This window comes from Tupaia chinensis, unplaced genomic scaffold, assembly GCF_000334495.1.
Source record: "Tupaia chinensis unplaced genomic scaffold, TupChi_1.0 Scaffold000093_1, whole genome shotgun sequence".
Lineage (NCBI taxonomy): Eukaryota > Metazoa > Chordata > Mammalia > Scandentia > Tupaiidae > Tupaia > Tupaia belangeri.
This window is the reverse complement of record NW_006159555.1, coordinates 1837795-1843000: the sequence shown is the minus strand read 5'-3', so window position 1 is coordinate 1843000 and position 5206 is coordinate 1837795.

Sequence of the window (5206 nt, the reverse complement as noted above, 5' to 3'; positions counted from 1 at the left end):
TACACAAACTAGTGGAGTAAAACTCTTTCAGAGATGGGAGTGAAAAAAAAAGTATCACAGAGGTCTCACAGGGCTGGGAGACACTGTACTCCCAGCTCTGCAAAAGTAAGTAAAGAGATCCCTAAGAGCACCTTGTTCATTCAATTGTGACCTCAAAAGATTAAAACTTAAAAACTAAGGACCACGGCCTAAAGCATGAGACACACTACACTAAAGATAAATAGGAAATATACTCATTCTTATAAAGAGTAAAGCAAAGCCTGCCAAGATGAAAAAGAACTCCCAGGATGCTAATTTCTTTTCAGAATGAAATTCTAAATATTTTTTGTACTTTTTAAAATATTTATTTATTTATTTGTTATCATAATCTTGTTTATATTACATTGAAGCACATATAACTTTACAGTGTACTACATTTCTTTTACCAGAAAGAATACCATGCATATCACTCAATAGAGAGACATCAAAATCCCCATCTTCAACATTCCATAGCTTTTCCTTTTTTTCCCCAGTTATTATTATTATTCCAATTATTTTTTAAAGTCAATCACTACTTATCATTTTGCTTGTAAAAAGACTTTGCCCAACATGAAATACTTCTCAGACCAATCCAGTTGAGAAAACTATGCATGTCATCATCAACTGGTAATAAACCATATCTGTGTCCCATTAATATCATGCTTCTCTATTTGTTCTCTTGCTATCTTTCTCTATACTCTTCTCTTCTCCCACCCCATTCTATACTCTCTTACCATCGTTAACTATTTTCACTGCTTTTATGCCCTCCAATGAAATTCTAAATTTTTAAAGATACCATAGCTTTAATTATCTTTTGCTTAGTAGTAAACCACACCAAATATAGTTAAATCAAAATCAAACAACCATTTTATTAAGTTCATGAATTCTATAGATCAGTAATTCTAGTACAGCACAGTAGAGATTTAATTTTGCTGTCCCACAAGGTCTGTGGCCTTAACTAGGAAAATTCATGTCTGAGATGATTCGTAAGAAGTTCAGAGTTATAACCATCTAGAATCTTCTTCACTTACATGCCCAGAACTTGGCCATAAGTGGGCTTTGGGTATAGACAATACAGAAGGGTCGCCACCCAGAGTCCCGATGACCTCTGTGTGAGAACAGGATTTCTTCACAACATGGCAATCTTAGGGTAGTCCAACTTCATATATAATGTTCAGGGTTGGAAGAGTGAGTATTTCACCAGTACAGGGAAAAGCTAAAAGCCTTTTATGATGGAAAAATTTATTTTGCATGCTGTGATGATATTCAGTGATTGAATACATTTCAAAAAAAAAAAAAAAGCTATTATGACCTGAGTTCACAAGTCACGAGTGTCACTTCCATTGAATTGTTGGTGAAAGCAGTTACAAATACATTCAATCTTCATTTCAAGACAGAATCTAACCCTTGATGAGGGCAGTCCAGAGCATTTATGACTGTATTTCAAAACTTCCATGGATTTGAGTATTGATAGAAAAAGACAAAATTTCAATGTGATGAGCATGGAACGGACAAATTATATGACCTGGAGAAGGAGTCAGATTGTGTTGTATGACCCTCAGTAGTTTATTCCTCACACTCAGTCACCACTGCCCATCTCTGGAAACAGCATATCAGTTTTCCTAAGAAGAAAGCTTCTTTTTTGTGTAAAAAGATTTTATTTCCCAAGCATAATGGGTACAGGAGGAGAAATTTAACAGGAATTTGGTCAATTTGCCTCTTACCTAATATTCAGTGTTAGGCTGAAACTAGCTCAGGACGGTTAATACTGACTTGTGAGAGTGGAGTATATGACCTTTTCCCAACTCAGTGTTTATTGGTTGGTAGCTTCAAGTTGGCCATGGTAGAAGTATTTATACATGGAAATCTGGAAATGACACAAATTATGACTTTTTTTTTAACTCATCATGCCACTGCCAAAATCCATTTTACTTGAAGTAATTAATATTAAAACAAATCCGAGGCCACTGGAATCCAGCTACCATATGGAATAAGTAGAAGAAAAATTCTGTCTGTGGCATGGAAGAAAAGGAAAGTGAAACAAATACTGAAAGAGAACTAAAGACAAGAGATTGAATAAGATATAAAGGAAAATTGGGTAAAGGATAGCATCATTGAATGAAAGGAGATAAATAGGGAATTCCAGTTCAATGACTTTGGATAGCTCCCATCTTTCTCAACTACTAAAATATTTCAGAAGTCCCAATGAAAGATTAATTTCACCAGACGGAAAACTATGCTGGCAGAATTTTTTTAAAAAAGAAAGATTTAAAATACCATTAAGTATAAGACATTTAAAGCTCATTTCATTTTGGCTATTTTCATTACAGCATCTGTCATTTCATGACATAGTTTCATATAGGTATTTGTTATTTTAGTGCTGTCACCTCACCAGAATTAGGGCAGGAATTTTCTCAGAATTATTCATTAAAATAATACCAGCACTGGGTCATAGTAGATGTGCAATAAGTATTATTGTAACACAAGAGTAAATGAGAAAAGAAATATATAGAAGATGGGATAACTGTTCTACTAACCACTAGGTCAATTACTGAAAAAAAATTAAGAATGGCTGTTGATAAGTGATTCCGTTTTGATTCTGCAGACTTTGAGATAGTGATAGGATAAGCCCTGGTAGAGATACACAGAGAACAGTTGATTCTGTACATTAGACTTTTTCAAGAATACCCAGAAATGGACACAGATTTGCAGGAGAGGTGATAGTTGCAAACTAAAAAGAAACTTAGGCCAACATTTTGTTCATTGTTTTATTTGTTCTCACATTCTTAAAAAGAAATTTGGAAGCGCCATATATACACAAGTGTCGTTTTTAGTTGTTGATTTTGTTTTATTTTACCTCGTTTATTTAAAAGAGACAACATTAAAAGAGATAATAGCTGTCAAGTGATTCACAGAAGGCAACATTGAAAAACAAAGAAAAAAGACAAGCACACACAAATGAGTAGAATTACTCGTTTTCAGTGAACGCTGGAGAAAAAAAACTACAGCCGAATCTGTGGTGCAGCCAGTCTGACCTGGTGCCCGAAGTGGTAAGATCCTGTTTCGAAGTAGCCTGGCATTTTACTTGTCCTCCAGTGAAGTGAATATATACTTTAGGCATAACTTCACTTCTTGACACAGACATAAGCAAAATTGGGTTCTTAAACCCAAATGTCCCAGTAGTATGAGATAAGTAATAGTTTCCTGAACTGTGTGCCTGTAGGGACATGTTCCGAGACAGGTCCTGAGTGAGGTTGGGGACATGCTCTGAGCAAACACCACCTGTCCCTTTGGGCTTTGGCAGAACCTTGCAACTTGTCCTTTCCTTGATCCTTGCTGCAGGCAGAGCAAAGGGCGGAAATTGCTAGGGGCATTCCAACAGACACATCTGATGGAATTCAGGAAATATTTTGACCCTCAATTAGCAAAATCCAATCCCTGCTCTGCCTCTGTGAGATTCTTTAGCCTTCTCTGGGCCTGGTGGTGCCTGCCTTATGGAGAGATTCTTTAGCTTTATAATTCTTCCCCACACCTGCAGCTAGGCTTCTCTCCATTAGAAAAGAAGAAAATGGGATTTCCTCTTAATGAGATTAGCACCAAGGAATACACCTGGTCCAGTATGTCTAAGCCCTTGTAGAATTGTTATCTACTTATTGTCTGTAACACATCAACATACCTATGGAATGTCATGAAATACACATAAGTAATGTTGCTTTGTCCCACAATTAAAGGCGCCCAGTTTGTCTGGGTGGTACAAGTTGCTTGGGCTACCTAAGCTCAGGGTGCCTGTGTCCACTGTTACTCTGTCTCTTTGTCTTTCTTTCAATCTCCCCTTTAGATAGAGCCAAACCTGGGGGTGGACATCGACACCTGCCTCCACTGCATATGCCTCAAAAAGAAAAACAAATCTTCTTCCCCCTAAAAAAATGCTAAATTTATTGACCCTGAGCTATATTTTTGTTGTTAATTGCTCTCAGTAAAGATATTATCAATTTCTCCCTGAATCAAAACTACCAAATATAAAAAAAAAATTTTAAACTTATAATGTGCTCTTCTTATAATGAATAAATAATTATGTCAAAATTATTAGAACTTTTCTGGGAAACATATCAAGTTTCTTTATGTTATTAGTGAGTTTATGCTTTTTATATAAACCCCATAGAACTGGGGTTAAAGTGAATCTTAAGGTTTGTCATTTTCTTCTACATTCACAATAGTGAAAAGAGAAAGGGAAGTCATTTAGATCCTGTGTATTCTTTTCCTTTTTTTCCTGCTCAGTAGGTTAGGTCAGAATGATAGACATTACCAATCATATTGAAGGCAACTTCCTAAGTAGTTTCACATATAGCTCATCCAATCCTCTTAATAAGCATGTGAGGTAATCAGAGATCCTGGCAAAATGATGCTGTTCATTGATACATTTTATAGGGAAGAGATGGTAAAGACAAAGGAACTCAGAAATAGAAGGCCTGAAATAAGGTTTGGACCACAAACTGCTACCCTTTCTGCTGTCACTGGGGGAACGTAACCATGCACTAACACTAACAATAAGAGAACATGTGGTTTCTGGCTGGGCTTTAGCTCTACACCCCATGATATTCCCTGATGCGAGCCAAACTAGACCAAGGTAGGAAGTTGTCTTGCCTAGAGGAGATGCAGAGAAAGAACAAGCCAGAAGGAAAACTATAAAAGCCTAGATCATAACTAGTTTGCTCTCCCCAGGTTTTTGGATGGGTATCAGGTCCCCTTACCTACATATTTAGAAAACCATGAAAAAAAGTTACAAAGAGAGATAAAGATGGCTGGGCTTCTTTCCAGGAAGAATCTCTGGCTTGCCCATCTCACAGACAGAACGTCAACAGGGAGGACAATGATTGTGCCATTTCTAGGAGATTTTTCTTACCTCCAGCATCATAAAAAGAGTATTAGAAAAGACACTTCCATATAAACTGAACTGTAGCTCTTTGCATTAGCATAATGACACACAAAATGATCTCAAAAAGTTTTTTGCTAAATATTTTGTATTGTTTTCAGTTTTACTACAGAATAAAATAATATCCCAGATTGCTGAAATTAAGAAAATTTATGAACTACTTGTAAGGAGACGGGAATTTTATACATAGCTAAAAAAAAAAAAAAAAAAAAAAAAAAAAAAAAAAAAAAAAAACTACAATGTTTCCTTTGTATA